Raw genomic sequence first — 18,299 nt, 5'->3', positions numbered from 1 at the left:
AAAATATGGAGGATCATAGTTAATTTGCCCCAATGTGATACTGTGCATTTCAGTATTCGTCCAAAACTTAACTTCCTAATGCAAACAACAGGAAAGGACTGGGAAGGACTGCAATCATGAGTCAAGTGCCTTCAGGCTGAAAACAAACTTTCATGTCTTACCAAGCAATATGTGTAAGGTTTAAATATCCATAAGTCTAAAGCTCAAGAAAAAAAATTGCCTGAGAATTTGTAAGTTTTTGGATTTTTGCAGATCTTTTCTGAAATTTTATAATAAACTCAGCAGTTAAATGCCCTGTGCAGCCACAATGAAATTGGCTGCAGCAAATAACAGCAATGTTTACTCAGAGCTATTTTCAGACTTTAACTTTTCCCCAAATCATTAAAAGAAACAATGTAACTGGAAATTTGCATTCCCCTTAGGTCATGTCCTGGTGTGAATTTTGTAAGCCTAGGCATTTCAGGAACCTAGAGACACGGTTAAGTGGTGGATATGACAGTGGTAGGTTAATGTTTGGACTCAGTGATCTTAAAGGTCTTTTCCAATCTGAACAATTCTGCAATTCTATTATTCAATTTGCACAGATGATTACTGAGCAATTTCCAAATTTGCCTTCTGAATTTGACCGCAGCAACTTATGGAAATGATTGGAACCACAGTCTGGAGGCTGTCATTAAGTCTGAGCATTACTACCAGATGCCTTTTTTGATGACAATTTAAACAAAAATGTTAATTTCTGAATGTACTTCCTCTTAAAACTACATTAGATTTTTCATGAAACCAAGAGGGCAGTGAATAAATATTTTGATAGTCTTAGGCTCACAGAATAATTATAGCCAGAGAATAAGGTCTATACACTAAGTCGGAAATTTAGAAGGACACAATGTTAATAAAATTTTAAAAATCTTAAAAATATACTTTAATCATGAAGAATTTTAAAGGTTTTTCAGCATCAATTTTAATCCTTAAGGCTGATTTTAAGTATGACATCTCAGAGTGAAAGTTATCTCAGCCGCAGGTAATTTGGGAATAACTTCATAAATCTGGCCCTATGCCATATATTGGGGAAAAACAAAAAAAAGAAGTAAATTGCAATTACTTAGCAAAAAACCAAAAAAGTGTTTAAGCTTAATATATAATGAAGCCAACAAATTCCATGAGCCCTGAAAGAAAATCTGATCCATAAAACATACCCTAAGAGCAAGCCTAAAGAAAGTGTGGGTTTTTAAATATTCTGGCATGTCAATGTCTTGTTTAAGTTCATTAAGAATACCTAGGGAAAAGAATCATCTGAAACCTGAGAACATGATACTTCAACTTCACAAGAAGACTGTGTTTTCAATAAGATACAGGAAAAACACTTTTTATTTCTTTTTCTCAACTAGGATATTCTTTTAGCTTTGTAAGTCAATCTTAAAAGAAAAAAAAAATATCCTGCACATATGTAGTTTTTTTTCTTAAATGCAATTAACTTAGTTACTTGGCTGATTGCTTGCTATTCTCTCTGTTGTACCCACAGGAATGATGCACACAAAACTGATGCAAACAGTTGTGAAACAAAATAGGCAAACAAAAAAATTACTTGCTCAAGCAGTATGTTTTGTTGAAAACAAATGAAATAGGAGTGAATTTAACCCCCTACTCCAGTCACTATAGCTGAAATGCAAACATTGGCTCACCTGCCTCTGTGATTTGACGGATGATGTAAAAACTGCATTGGCTAAGAATCAAATGAATATTTGCTCTGTGGTTACACGGGATTGATGCAGATTGTCATGGCCTTTTGTGTCCCTATCCAATCCCACACCCATTCTTTTTAATCCATTTTGTCCTTCTTGCCGACCTACCACATGCACATCTAATTGATGCCCAAGAAATCAAATATTTCAGGAGTTTAATGGTGTATCTTACTATAGTAAATTAAAACAAAAAAACCCTCAAGCCAACAAAACACAACAACAAAAACCCAAACCAAGTGAAAATTAAAAAAAAACCAACAAACAACAAACCACAAAACCCCAGAAAACATCCCCTTCCCCCAGCTAAAAGCCAAGAGTTGGATAATGGTCTGTCTCTTTTCTATTATAATCCCAGTGAATTGTCAAGGACAATTTTGTCAAATTTTTAGTTTTTGACCTTTTTTAAGCTTTGGGCATTTCCATAATGTATTATTTTGCCTTCATTTACTTCTGATACCATTAAGTATTGGTAAAAGCTTTTTAGAACTTCTATTCCAAATTTCATGAAAATCAAATTTGGAAGTTGAATAGGTATCTCCAAAGATCTATTCCAGCCCTGGTATTTCTGTGAGATTATTTTCATCATGTAATCATTAACAGAAAATATAAAAGCATTTCTCTGCGTTTTTTTTTTTTTTTTTGTTTTTGTTTTTTTTTAACTTATATAAAAATTACATTTACTTGAAATAGTGTTTGAAATAATTTGATATGGGAAAAAATCTAAAAACATTAAGGTAAATATACCTTGATATTTCATTTAATATTTTTTTACTTGTGTTTAGTTTTATTGTCTGTATTTTCTTGATAAATCAGTTTTTCACTAGTCAAAGAATGGATGTTCCCATCCAAATATATATTCTTCCAAACTGAATTCCAAATGAAATAAGATATAATTGATTCCACTTTTGTGTTCTGGGCATTTTTTTCTCCTTTCAAACTTATCCTGTGTTATTAAACAGTCAAAAGAAAACTTAGGGGAATAATGTATTTTACTCTCAATAGTGCACATTGAACCTGGAGGCATTTTGGTGTCACATAAATTGTACACAGTACAGTAGAATGGCAGTAGGTCACTATCCTCACTAAAGAAACTCTAAAAGAAACGAGGTGATTGTAACATCAAGTGGGCAATCAGTAAAACCGAGAGTGATGCTATCAATATTAAAGTTAAAATGTTACAACGAGGTCTTGTCTGCCCTTGAGGTGACAAAGAGGTTGTAACCACTAGGTGAAGCACTTTCAAATCCTAGTAAATTACTTCATGATCACATCCAAATGTGCTTGTTCTCTTTGGCTTGCTTTTTCTACAACCTTGTGTTTTAGCCCTCTCAAAAAACCTATTGTTTATGGCTTGGTTTCTTCTTCAGAAAACAGACTGATAAAAGCAGCTGAAAATGCTGGGTTTGACAACTTGCCCCCTAAAAAGACCTACTAAAAGAAGGATAACTTTTCAATAGTATTTTTTAAGTGGCATATTTTACTTAATTACAATTTAAAAAAAAATCTAGGCTCTCCTTAAATGCTTTAAAAATGTCAAAGATAAATTTTGATTACAAATCAAGAGTTTTATTTAAACCAAAAATATTTATTGGATTTTTAATGTTGAGGAGAAATAGATTTGAACTTTTTTAATTCTGAAGAAGTTCATAAAGTTGCTATGCTGAGACTTTGGAATCAGCAAGGAGGTTTATTTTCTGGAAGGACTGAACAGGGGCACATACAAGGAAGAATCAGAGAAATTTTCAGAACATCTAATATAGCCAAACAAGGCCAATAAAACCATGACTCATACATGCTGGGATATGATTTCTTACAAAAGCAAAGACCAAAAGCAGGTAGATGTTTTCATTGCTCTGATAATTACAGAGCAATTACATGAACCATCTCAACCAATGTTCTCCTTCATTGCTGTGGAATAAAGAAATCCAAACAATCAACTATTTGTGAAGTACTGAGTAAGTTATTGTGTGGGAATAGCTAATGCTATATACAAAGGGAAACATTATCAGGGATATGACTAATCATCTCAATAATTTTCCTTTATCTTCATTCCATTTTGATAAGTTTCTGGCCAGGATTCTCAAGAAAACATATCTCGTGACTTCTGTTATTCAATTTTCTTTTTAGGCTGAATCCTTCTGCAGATAGTCTTTTGATAAGAAAAAAAATACTATTTTTGATGGTTTGTGGCACACTAAAAACAATATGAATAGTGTTTGATATTAAAGCATAAGGAAAGGTAGTAAAGAGAAACTCAGAAGATCTTTAAAACAAAGGTTATAGCTGTATAACTGTAGTAGAATAGAAATATTTAGATATTTATAGAGATGACACAGCAACAGAAAAGGCTTAGCAAGATCAATATGCCAGAGTTTACCAAGATTCTCAGATGACCAACACACAATGGGCCTAAGTTAATCAATGTTGGTGTGATTCACTTTTTCCTGAATAATTAATGAACAAGTCAGTTTTTATTCTGAAAGGTATTGTCTTGTGTTTTCTTACAAAAGCATCTGGAAAATACAGTGATATTTCATTGTCTTTGTTGCCTAGTCTCAGAACCCACCTATTAAAAGTCATATGGTTCAAAAACAGAGTAGGAAACTGATATTAATAATGTGATTCAGAAAAATGTCAGAAAGAACAATTTATTTTTCATTAGAAACTATGAATTGTAAAAGCAAGGGTAGGCTATACAAATAGTTCGTATTTTTTGCAACCATCACAATATTGTTAAAATTCATGGCAAACACATCTAGACAATAAGAGCATCAATTTTTTTTATTTTACACAATTTAATGTATGAATGCCTTTATTACTGTTTTAATGATGACATGATTTAATATTTCTGGCCCTTTTTTGGAATGCATTTGCTTATCTATTTCATTTTAATATAATTTGATCATATTACGTAAAAGATATTATAACCATTATGCCAAAGCATTAATATAATGCATGGAATAATGCCAAGTTTTATTAAAATGTTATGAATCCACTTTTATTTTAATTTATATTATTTTTTACAGAAAGATCTCTGGAATAATATCTCTACCTAATCTTTACATTACATCTGTGTATATTAGAGTGTTTCAGATGTGAATCAAAATCAGCTTGATTTAAAAAATATCTTCTAACTCAAAAAAAACCCACACTTAAACTTCCATATTTATTCCATATTAAATGGTAGCAACAGTTCACAGAAATGAAAACAACGCTTCAAATTAGGTTGTTGATAAAAAAAAAGAGTTGAAGGAATGAATTTTCTATTCCTTTCATAGTAGACATCTAATTCTCTATACCAAAAAGTTGGTATCATCAACATTCATCATCCTTGATATTGATAAATTTATCTCAAATATGGAAAGATTATGTCTAATTGACAAAATCGGTAAGGACTGTATGATAACTAGCATTCAGAGAATAACTGATAAAGAACAAAGTAGTTAATAAAATCAAAATATTCCTGATCTCTTTTTTGCCCCCCTTTCCAACTATGGACAATGTCTTCAGTGAAACATAGTTGGTACACAGATTATTTGGGCAGCATAGACTCACAGATAAGCTGCATCCATTGCTCGGGGTAAAACCAGAGTATGTGGTGGGATCTAAGCTTTGGTCTGGGGATGAGGATTTCCACCACTCCCCTCCCCGAGGATGGGAAAATAAATGAGTTCTGGTTGAGCCTGGATTGAAGGAGGAGGCAGGAAGAGGAGGAACAGCCAGATTTGGAACTACCCTGCTGGGGTGTACCTCTAAGGGGAGATCTAGAAGTGGTAATTAATTTTGTAGGGGACGCAAAGTACTTGCTCTGTGAAACTGCATGGTGTGTATTTTGCTTTAAGAATAATTCATTTACAAAATCTTACCATAGAAGTCTCTCAATTAGGAAGTTACATGATGTTTTTTTTTTTTTGAGGGACATCTCAACTGTTGTAAATGTTTCCTATTTAAAGTTTTGTGTGAAAGAACGTCCTGATATTAATGTCAATGTAACAATAATATTTTATATATGATAAAATATATAATTATAATTAAAAATGAATATACATATAATATATAAAAATGTGTAATTGTTCATTTATAAATATATATCTAATTATAAACACAATTATTTAAAAAGGAAGTATTAATACATAATATTCAATAATACTGCTTTTTGAAATTCACTATAGAATATTCAGATTTCACAGTTCATGTGCACATTTCACTAACATTTGGGTGTGCAATGAAAGAATAAAGAAAAGACAACTAAAGATATGTTATAAAATTATTAGAAACATTAATTAAATGTGCCTTTTTGCCTCCTACTCAGCATTTAAAACATATATTGAATTTTATTTGAATATTACCCATGTGCATGTCCCCAGGACCAGTCTGTTTATTTATATTATTGACTATTAGAACTTCCAAAACAAAGACTCATATTACTGATCTATTCAGCATATATGAGATGTTTTAAACACTTTCACTGAAATAACTAGATGCAAATTTCTAACCAGATGGAAATTATTTAAAACAACAAAACCTCCAAACCTAGCAAAATTCAAACCAACAGATTTGTCATCTATGCCTTGAAATCTGAAGCTGCTCTGAATTTATTGAATTTGAATATATTATGTTGCTCCAAATTTTCAGCAGAATCAGATATTATCTTAAAATTATGTTATTTGAATAGAGTGTATTAATGTTTTCATTTGCATTTAAAATTCTCAACATTTAAAGTTATAACAATTCAGTTCAAGTAATTTCATCAAATATCTTTTAGTATGTGATTCCTTTTTTGCTGTGATAAAAAACAAAATATTTGAATGTATGATATAAATAAAAATACAGGAAATTAAAATAATAAGCTTGATAACAATTGGTCAATTTATCTTCCTTTTTGTTAAGCATCTCTGTAAATGCAGAGATCACTGTGTAGTTTTCTTGTGGCTCTGTGTACTTATGACTAAGCCTGCATTTCGGATCTGATCTGTGGTTTGCCGAGTATGTGAAGACAGAAATACAGATCTATTTGAAGTTAGTTTGTTTTGAAGCACAAGATATTTAGTACTATATTGCAGTTTATATTTTCTCCTCAAAGCTGTAGTGATTGTAAATGTTAAATGTTGCTTTTCCTGCAAAATGTGGGAAGATTGATGACTTCCCTTTCACTTTTCTGCACCAAATGATATTAAATATATTTCAAACTGATAAGTATTTTCCAATTCCTTTCAATGTTATTGCCAGACTGGCTGAGGTGTTATTTTTTCCCCTTTTGCATTTTCCTCAAATCGCAAATTTGATTTGTGAGTTAGATTTAAGGAATCTGCAGTCAGGTACCATGAGCAGAGCCTATATTTTCTCTGGTTTTTTATTTTTCATGACTTTCTTCCTCTTCTTTCAGTTCTTACAGAAAGATGGTTTATGATTCTGTACAATACTGCCTAGGAGCCCCATTCAGCAACGCAGTAAGAGAAGTATACACATAGACTAATACCAAATGAATTTGCAGAGCAGGTTAACTAACTCTTAATTACAATTCTCATGCAAGATTAGGCATAGCAATGGTTTTGTAGATGTTGATGTGGTTGTTATGTGTTTGGTTTTGATTTAAGTTTAAGTTTGTTCAGTTTTTTTACTGCTACTTTGTAGTCTTATACTTGTAGCCTGCTGAGTGAACCCTTATCAGAGAAGAACAGGTATAAACAAGTTCTCTACAGCATGAAATTTCTTTACTATTCTTTTTTCAGGTTGGTTAGAATAAAAGGATTAATTAACATAATGCTGTGGCAAGGGCAGATATATTTTCTGACGTAATATAATAATCTGGTTTTGGAGAGACTTCTGAAGAAGTGTTCTCTCCACTGATTCAGGTCAATTGCATCACAAAATAATTTAGGTTGGAAAAGACCTTTAAAATCATCAAATTCAACCATTAACCTAACACTGTCAAGTCCAGCACTAAACCAGGTCCCCAGCTGCCACATCTACACAAATACCTCCAGGAATGGTGACTCAACCACTTCCCTCCACTGCCCAATAATTCATTGGAGAATAATTTTTTCCTAATATCCCTAAGATAGTCTACAGAACTAAGAACTCTCTTTCTTACTTAACTTCTAGTACAAATTAAATTACTGGAGAGTATTTCCATTCCTGCAGCTCTATAGCTTATGACTATGTCACTTTACAGAGGAATATGATGTCAATCTCCTTCCCCAAGCATAAACTTAAATTTCATACTAAAGACAACACCTAGTCTATAATTTCTTGGATAATTCTTTAACTGAAAAAATACTTTAAGCTTTCTGCATATTTTTAAGTTATACAACAGATGATCCCTGTGCCAGCTCAGTGGTTTTGTGTTAACCCTGCAAGACCATTCACTTTAGTATTGCTTTCTAGTGGTTGAGATTCCTCTCCAAGTGCTATCAATAGAATCCTGGGGTAGTTCAGATGTGAAGTGCTCCACAAGTTCTTAGCTTGATATTTCTGTTTGTGCTTTGTCAGAGCCTGGCTATCTCAACAAAGCATTTATTTACATTATATAAATTTGTACTAAACCTTCTCTGTTGAGATTGCTTAACTGTACCCTCTTCTTCAAGTTATTTAAGTGAGATTTTAGCTTCAGTACCACTTTTCATCCTCTGCTCTAACCATTGTGACTTTTCCTTGGGTATTCTCTCTTATGCTGTTTACTCCTGGCTAAATAAACTCTACCAGTCCCAAAACCACAACAGAAGTGATTTGAAAACATATTAAATGAATACACTTAATTCTCCTGTTGTTTATGAGTATTATGCTTTTATATTTTCTATTTTTCGCTGTAATTGTGCTACTGCCTGGTGATTGTGCATCATACAATGAGTCCATTTTACTCTTGTCCTTCATTCTGTTACCAGAAAATTAGTAAAAGATTTTTTTCAGTATGTATATTTCTGTTGTACTAAATTTTGATGCCTACTTACACTTACTGGTTTACATTTTTAGCCGATAGCTCACTCAAGTTACCATTATAGGTTGTTCTGTCCACATTGACAACCTCTTAGGAGTAATGAAATGAGAAGCAGAGAAGCTCATTAAAGGAGGATAGCCCAAGAGTCATAAAATGAAATGAGAAAATCTGATTTGTCTTGGTCTTTCAAAGTGTCATAATTTTTAGCAACACTAACAGTTGGATAAGAAGCTATTACCAGTATTTAGGTCTTTTATGACTCTCCTAAATGGTTGTGGATACAAATATTTGTCTTTCACTAACTAGCAGAGGAATTATAACAGGCCTGGCTTTCTAAAATATACTAGTTCTCTGACAATATGTTTTTTCTGAAAGTTATGCTGTTTAGAGCTTACTTCTCTCTCTCTATATTTTATTGAAGGTTCCCTGAAATTCAATGTCTGCATTTATTTCTGCTTGACAGGTTAGGATGAAATAATTCCAATATATTATTTGTTTTCTCCTGAGTGAGCTCCAGTGAATGCTTGGCTCAAACAATGCAATGACAGTAAGGCCTCAGTTAATTCTCCCTCTATGCCTTGTTGGTAGTCACCATAAGCTACTCTAAGTTCAATTTAATGAAAAATCATTGCTGCATCAAGTTCCATTCCTGTCCTAAAAGAGCTGAAACCCCTTTGGTTCAATGCAACAGAATATGAAATGCTAATAATAAGAATATAATGCTACCTGGGGGGAGAAAGGATCTATACTTACAGTTCCTTTTTTTGCTCAGGGTGTCATAGTTATTCTTCTGGAATTACTTTCCTTTGGCATAACCTTTCACTCTCACTCTTGAAAATTCTAAATTGTTTATTTTCCTGAGCTGCAGAGAATCATTCACTAGAGATTTAAGAATGATCAGACAAGCCCCTTGGAAATTTTCAGGATCACTATTGTTTGCCTGTACTACTTACTATAAAGAAAAAGTTATGTTTAAGACTGAAAAGCAGAGAGGAAATCACAGTTACACCCCAAAAAGATCCATTTTATGAAGTTTTCCTGACTTGCCACTGTCCCACTTGGCCTGTGTGAGTCCTGGCTGCTGTGAGTGGACATGAGCTCTTATCATCTTTCAGTGAAAATAGAGACCAGGTACTGACTTTGAGTAGTCCATGTCTTTTGCCATCTGATTATGGTCCAAAGAGTAAGTACTTGAGTAAGCAGCATAAATAACAGCAGAGGATTAGTTAAAATGACATTTATTGTACATCTGGAAAGAGGTTTCATTTCATCAATAAAATGCTAGTGCTGCTAAAAGTTATAACTCTTGCTGATATGTTAACAACCTACTGTTATATAAAGAAACCTACCTGTATAAAAAAAATAAATAAGAATTATATACAGTTTAGAATATGTGAAAACTAGTCTATGTAAATCTAAGTCCATATACCAGTTTTCTGCACTCCTTTATTTTGCCTTGGTCTCCCTTTTGTGCCAGTGGAGTTCAATGCAGAAAATATTTGCCAGCATTATTCTTTGTAAATAATTAAGGCTGAAGAGATAATGGCTGAGAGGAAGTACGATTTCTTTGAATAATTTTCCCCTTTCTCATTCTGACAAGATAAAGAATCATAAAAAAAGAAGAAACTCATAGTTTCATTCATGGTTTTCCAACTTTTCTCTAGAAATTTTCTTCACTTGACTCACCTTTAGGGAGACATATAAGGATCTCAATAGCAGTTCCTGACAGTGATTTCCTCTGCCAATCAGCAGAACTTTTTCAACCGAAACTTGAATCTCTTACCATACCTTGGGAGTTCCACATTTTCCACAAACTAATACACTAATAGAGCAATTCTAGAGTTATCCTAGATATTTCTTTGTCTTTAAAATGTGACCAAACAAATATAATCATGACCCCAAAGTTATGATTTTGCAATTAAATGCATATGTTATACAGAATATTTTTTGAAAATTCAGTGTGAAATTTCAGAGGAATAGAATTAGTTCATGAAAAACATAGGAAACAAAATAAAAATGGACAAGTCCCAAGATGTTGAAATACATTCACATCCTGGTTTTCAAGAAAACTTAGCTGAGCAAAGGCTGTGGATGTTAAAAATACTGATTGCTATTCTAACAAAGGATTCCACGTAGTCACCATCCATCATGGAAACTTATATCTATGGACTTCTTTACTGCAGTTTAAGGATCTGGCATACCCTTTAGTAAGGAGGTTTTAGATGATATAGGCAGTTACGGTATATTTTTAACTTTCATAGGTCACTGGTCACTGATATGATATGCTCTTTTAGCTTGGATGTTTCTGTTGTTGTATCGCTTGAAAGATTATTCCAGTGCATGACATTCACAGGGAAATCACCCTCTAAGTAACCCTGTGAAAATACGACTGCAACCTACTCTGTGCACCTGGTAATCTTTTCAAAGTGATCTGTTTGCATTTATATTCTTTAATCTATTCATTCAGGACTGAAGCACTCAAATTCTTAATAGAAAAATAAATTAAATAAACCTAGGTCCACCAAAACGAAAGTGTTTGCAGGGTCCTTTTATCCAGCTAGAATTTCAAATGAGGAGGCAAATGTAGGAAACCAGAAAAAATACCAGTTGTGTGGAGACTGCATTTGCATTAGCAATTTAATTTGGGTCAGCAAAGAGTTTGGAAATGAAACTTGCAGTTCTTTCTACTTCGCCCATTTCATTTTAATCAGAGTTCTCTTGAGGTATGGATTCCTTTTGGAGGAAACTTCACCAAAGGAACTGCATCAAGATGGAGTCTAGCTGTAACTGGAAGTCTGTCTTTGAGAATGGTCCAGAGATACTCCAGAAAAACTGCTATGCACAAGGGGTAGTGAAACATGTGCAGTGTGGATTTCAGGCCCTGAGCAATGAGTCTTCTGCTTTAGTGGTCTGTTTCTATCACACCACAGAACTTGTTAATACAGACGTATCTTCATCTTTTCAATGCCAACTTCTATCTAAAAGATAAGTGCTTTTTATTATCAGTATTTGTCTTAACCGCTTGTATAAGGCTGGATCAGTCTGGAACCTGTGATATCAAAGTATTGATGTTTGAATCTCAAGAGAGAAAAACAAGATAAATTTAATCATGTACTTACATGAGGACATTGCTCAAACTCATCTAATTCTCTTTAGTCAGAAATAGCTCAAGGTCATAGATAACAGGAATATTGAAGTTACTATTACTTCTGAATTCCAGCTGAAATAAGAAAATCCACAATTAAAACTTTTCCTGCACTATTCTTGCATTTATACTTTCAGTAAGGATATTGTAGTCTGAAGATTGCCTTATGCAGCCTTGTAAGAAACAGCAATTTACATAGGTGTTTGATGTGCAGCAGTCTTTGCGAAATAGGTTTCAGAAGGTTTGTGTGCAAGTCAGATGGATTTTCATTTTTATTTCATATTTGGAAAAATTTGTGAAGAAGGGAAGGGAAGAAACAAAAAAATAAAGTAGAGACCACTGCAATTTGTTTCCAACAGTGTCTATAATAGCATACAAGAAAGAAGTATGATAACATAATTTTTGTTTTGTGTTTTTTTTCTTGAAGCAGAAAATGGGTAAAAAAGGAAAAATCTTTTATTTGTGAAATATATCTGGTTGAAAATTACATATGGCAAATTACTTTTTTTTCAAGATAACTATAAAATAAGCAATTACAAATGTGATTTCTCTATTGAGTATGTCCTCAATTTTTTCCTTTTTGGCTTTGAAGCATATTTTGTTAATAAAAATAATTTGTGTTTGAAAAAAATTAAACCTGTTCTTTTGCAGTAATTACTGTATAGAATCAGAGAGAAATAGATGTTCAGCTAAATATGTCAGAAAAGACAGTTTAGTACAACATTTCTTTTACATCCTAGTCCATAAAGTTAGATCATGTAGTTACAATCTACAATCATTTAACATTATTATATCAAGAAAGACCAAGTCAGCCAAAACCACTTATGTCAGCAGCTGTTGTTACACTGAGTTATAACATCATTAGTCTGACAAGAGTTTTCTGATAGATTAGCCTAATATAGGATTGTACTAAACCAGTCATACATATTAATCAAAACAGATTACCTACTATGATAAAATTGCTCAAGAAGTCATAGGAGATGAAATATATCTAAAATTATAGGAAATAAAAGAAGAAATATTAGGTAAATAGGTGTGTGGATGCATATGACAGAGAAACACAGAGAGCAAATATCTGGCTGCTTAGCAACTTGTTCATTCATCTTCTGTGTAGAGACAGTTGCTGTTGTGTGGTTATTTCAAAGAGCCAGGCAGCAGAATTCAACATAAAAGCCTTTGACAATGCAGAATAAAGAAGGCAGATTGAAGTATTCTGTGTAAACTTCTGGCTGGCACAGAAACTACAAAGCTATCTCAATCTCCCGCTTCTCCTTAAGATAAGTTACTTTGCACTGTGAAAGCCAGAGATGAAGGATGAAGCCAAAATGTATTGTAACATTCCTGATACTCCATACTGTGTCAGGAACAAAAGAATGCTTGCTCTTTCTCAGGTGCTTTTGATTGTCCTGAGTTCACTAATTTCTGTGTTAGCATTTTGAGAACACAGAAAGAACATTGCCTTTACAAGACAATGTGTTTGGGTGAGTTTATTTTAAATTTACTGTGAAAGTGTATCTCTTTTATTGGAGAGAGTGAAATTTTTAGGTGCAATCAAGTGTTAAGATGTTTAATGGAGGACATATTAAACAGAGAATTTAGATTCAATATAAATAATTTCTTCTTGCTCTTGCTCTGCCACTCTTCAACTATACTACTTTTTTGCATTCCTCAATTTTTTTTTGTAAATTCCTATACTAAAAATATAAATTATGTTTAAAGATGCTTAGTCCTCCATATTCCAGTCACATAAATGCATATATGACTACCTTGAAGTGGGAAATGTGAAATTGGATAATTCATTCAGAAATATTTAATACATCAGTCTGACCTTCTAATGTCTGTCAGGCAAACCTGAAAAGTTCCTTTAGGCTGTAGAGCTGCTGCCCGAACAGAGTAGACATTCAGGTTAATTTTTGAGGACTGTGACTGGGAGTTCTGAAATACAGAAATAACTCAAAGGTCAAGTGCAAAAGATGAGGGAAAACAGAAAATGTTGTTTCAAGAACTGAGGCAGAATATTAAACTCTTGTTCTTTGAGCAATTAAGATTTCTAAAAGAACCAGGAAAGGCAAAAAAATCTAACAGCTGATTAACTGATTTCCTTGCCTACTCTTTGAAAAAGAATTACCAGTGTAAAGACTGCATTGGTACTATATCTTTTATTTTGTAAGGAGAAGCTCTGTAAATAAGTACTCTGAACAGAGAAAACATCTAACTCATGTTTCTGTTTCAAATCACAAAATCTTCTAAGGTCACTGAAGTGTAGTATATCTTGAGAAGGGAAATATTTGTCTATCCCAGATACTAGAATCTAACAGATACATGGATTATATGAGGCTCTCTTTCAGCATTTATCGCTATCTGATAAGTTTGGACTTTAAAAATATTAAAACCCAAACCATATATAATGTGCAAAATAAGAAAACTGGGTTACTGAGAGTATAGGCGTACACTAAAAGTCAGGGCCTTGCTGCAGAAGCAGCTTGATGTTAAATGGGCAAAACATTAAAATTATATACTCAGTGAGCATCATCAAATCAAAAAAGGATTTGATCCAGTTTCCTCAGAAAATTCAGATCTATATCATTGCCATCCAAAATCTAAACTGTTATTACATGCATTTATATGTATATAAAAAATGTGACTTAGCAATGTATTTTCCCTGCAACACAGTCTAAACAGAGAGTGACTAGGATAAAACACTATAGAGAATACAGGAAAGAAGTACAATTCTGTGGAATTCTTATTTATTTCAGTTGTTTGGTTTTTTTTTTTTTTGTTTTTTTTTTTGTTGGTTTTTTTCAGTGTACTATATTAATTTATTACTTATCTGTACATAAAATTACCTCCCCATTTTAAAGACAAAATCTGGATGCCACTTTTAAAAGGTTTTTGTAATATTTTTTTAATGTGTTTACTTAGCTCTGTTTTGTAGGACAGATTAGAACTACAATAATTTGAGCTTTTTTTGTTCAAATTCAGCCTCTGCTTAAATCCCTAAGAATTTTGAAAGAAAAGGTCATAAAATCTAATCTCTAATTCTAAATTCTGTGTAGGGGACAGAAATCTCTAGATAAGCATCCTGTCACAGACTACTGACACTGTCACTGACATAGTCACCATTGCATCAAGACATCCCAATATAGATCAAAATTCACTCTCCAGACATCACCTGGGTCTCACAGTAGACAGCACTAGGAGAATCACTAAGTGCTTAGATTTCCTCAGATTAAGGCAAGAATATTTTGGGTCCTGGTGTAGTTCTTGTTGTTGGTCCAAATTCCAGTTTGTTGATAGATTAGCATAATATAGGATTGTTTTTAAGTAAAGTACAAGAAAAAAATGCAGAAATATTAGCAATTTACAGACTATGTATCGAGCACCATATATAGCTTTAGATTTATAATTAATTCTGGTTAATAGAATATAAGGTTGGAAGATGTTTCTAAAGACCATTTACTTGATGTCTGGCTCTAAGGATTGTCAATCTCACCGTTTATTGCTAATCGACTGTGAAATATAATCAAACATTTCCTGATTTATGAAAGACCTATACTTAAAAACATCCAGTGATTAAATTGCTGCTTTCTTATGTGATATATTCAGTATGTGAGGATCATTAAACTGTTGTTTCCAATATCAAAGCTAAATCTCCCCTGCTTCAATTTATCTAATTAGTCTTTCTACAACCCCAAAAAAACCATAGGGAAACAGTTTACTATTTTCCTCTATGCAGAAACTTTTTACATATTTGAAGGTTGTTAATAAATGTCCTTTCAGGCTTCTCTAGAGTATAGGAACCCTACTGTTTCAGTATTTTTAATAGGTCATATTTTATAGACCCTCCAATGAGCCGTATTTTCTGAAATAATATCTGGAGGACATGGTAAGCCTATTTTTTTTAATTGGAAACTCAGAAGACAGTGGGATTAGTTCAGTCATCCACTCAAAGGTAATTACCTGATATTAGATGTACATTTTCTACTGTTTTGCAGATATAAGCAGGAGTAATCCCCAACAGACTCCATGTAAGATATTTTCTCCTTTTCACATGAAGTAACTTGTTACACCACAGTGATAATGATTCCATAACATATTCTCATCTGCCACATATTTTATTCTGTTCTTGTAAGAATAGACAACTGAGTGGAAGGTAACAGTTATCATGAGAAGCTATACTACTAAATACCACAAAAAAAAAGGGCCACACTTGATACAAGAAAGTTTATTTCACGTCATTAACATTTGACACATACGTCTTAGCACTGGAAATAATGACAAGTCAAAGATGTCATTTTTATATTTGCAAAGTGTAAGACTATAATTCTTTAAGTAAATCATCATTTTCTCTGGGTTTTTTTTTGTTTGTATTTTTGTTTTATTTTGATTTTTTAAATGGGAAGAGGATTTGATAATGACTTCTTTTCAACACATGCCTGCAAATATGACTGTTTTCACCCTGCTCATGCACTGAATCATGCAACTTGAATTTTGCTGGCTGACAAAACCAATATTTATTCTGACATATGGCAGCCCTCCTCAAGCTGAAGGAAACAACTTGTGAACTTTGTATATTTTGAGGACTGGCAGAAGGTAGAGCCTTTGAACAGTTTCACACTCTTCCAGGAAGAAGGGCAGCAGCTGATGGAGCTGTCATTATTCTTGGAAGTGTTCTCAGCCTTGCTCAGGAGTTGCATGCATAACTGCAACTGCTGACCAAATTACTCCTTGATAGGTGACAACAGAAACAAAGTGATTTCTCCAGTTTCACATCTCTGCCAACCAAAAGACAACCAAAGATCCACTTCCCAAGGTTATGTATGAACCTGGAATATTTCTGGCGAATTTTTTTCTGTCTTTCATCTCGGGGACATGTGTGAAGTGTTTCCTCAAAGTCTTGTTGAGACAATTTCACTCTTATAAAGGAAAGACAAAAGAGTAGTAGCTAGGTGGGTACAGTTCCAGTTCATGTAAGGGTCAACAACCAGAGCTGTGCAGATCCATGTGGCAGGAGTAAAAAAAATTTTCTTATCATCAAATTTTGTTATTTATTTTCTTTCCTTTCTTCCTGATGTGAAGGACACGGAATAGCAAAGACTGTAACTCTCTTCCTTTTGTTTCCTTTATCCTTGACTTCTCTCTCTGGGCAGAGGGAAAGTCTATATTTATGTTTGAGTGTCCAGGCTGTAGCAGAAAAGAAGCAAAACACTTTCTAGAGAACACATTAAGAAAACCCCATAAAGAATAACAAAACTAAATCCTTTACAAATCTCATTATCAATTTTCCCCAAGCTTATTATTGTAACTTCACTAGTTTGAAAAAGCAAAGGATAATAGTTTTGCCTGACTAAACTGTGGTATTTCTACATTGACTGTCATGATCTTGCTGCAGGCTGACAGGCAGCATAAAACAAGTGAAGGTTGTGTAGAAAATGAATCATCATTGAAAATTGATACTAGGCATATGAAGTATGTCTTATTTTCACACTTATTCCATTTCATGTCCTATAATTTAAAAAAATGCTAGGTAATTTTCTAGCATTTGTTCAAATCTGGACAAAATATTTTACAAGTGCAATCGAGTGTCTGGAACCAAGCTGGGTGTCAAAGTTCAGAGGAATTAACTAAGAAAAGAATCTATATGTTCAGGAAATCAGAAGCTTTTTAGCAAATACCAGGTATTCTTGAGGAATTATATATTTCAGGGTAGACATACAGTTGTTCTGCATTACTTAGAAAGAATCAGGATTTCTCTTAGACTGCTTGAGACTAAATTGCCTTTTGTACTGCTGTATTTCATATATAGCCTGTCTTTGGCCTTCAAGCATAAGATATGATTAATTTTGCTCTTACCATATATTTCATCTTCCTTATTTTTGGTGTACTCTAATATCATAAACATATTATACAAAGAAAATAAAAAGAACATACCACAATAGACTCTGCACAATAGCCTTGCCATGAGAAATTTTTATCTGGAAAGGTCATGTGTTTTTTAATATTTTTATTAAGGGTTAGACATTGCAATCTTTATCTACAATCTTGCTGGAAATTTTGACATGGCCTCCATTATCTTTTGAAGAACTTAAGCTGTGTTGTGAAAGAAAATATGAATCACATGGTGTCTTCTAAGTTTTCCTTTATCATTCTGTGGGTTACAGAAATCTCATCACAGAAACCTCATATTTTTTTAGAAAGTAATCTAAGTTAAAAGGAAAAGAATTTCCTACTGTTGGAAAACAGTAGGGACTTAAAAACTTTGAAGGAGTTGACAGTATCTTAAAATTTTATTTGGGTTGGGTAATATTAGATAATTGATACTTGGTTCTTTGTTGAGGCAGTGGCAGATAATAGTCATCACAATTATCAGAAGTTGATTTTCTGTTGTACAGATAATTTTATTATCTTCCACTATTCTAAGAACCTTTCATTAAAAATATATTTATTTTTTTTCAAGTCATGGAGTACAATAGTGAAA

General features: G+C 33.0%; 1 long non-coding RNA gene across 2 annotated transcripts in view; it reads right to left on the bottom strand.

Annotated features, from left to right (window-relative positions):
* Positions 1 to 18,299, bottom strand: part of LOC110481794 (uncharacterized) — a 47,340-nt gene that overhangs the window by 8,151 nt on the left and 20,890 nt on the right. Inside the window, exon 3 of one of the 2 annotated variants that reach the window (XR_002467311.2) lies at positions 16,032 to 17,005. The exons of the other annotated variant lie outside the window; for it this stretch is intronic. This is a non-coding gene — a long non-coding RNA (uncharacterized LOC110481794). Of the gene's footprint in view, positions 1 to 16,031; positions 17,006 to 18,299 lie in introns of those variants that run through there. 2 annotated transcript variants of the gene reach the window in all.

This window comes from Lonchura striata, chromosome 1 (assembly GCF_046129695.1).
Source record: "Lonchura striata isolate bLonStr1 chromosome 1, bLonStr1.mat, whole genome shotgun sequence".
Classification (NCBI taxonomy): Eukaryota; Metazoa; Chordata; class Aves; order Passeriformes; family Estrildidae; genus Lonchura; species Lonchura striata.
The sequence above is the reverse complement of the archived record's forward strand: the minus strand, read 5'-3'. Positions and strand labels throughout refer to the sequence as shown.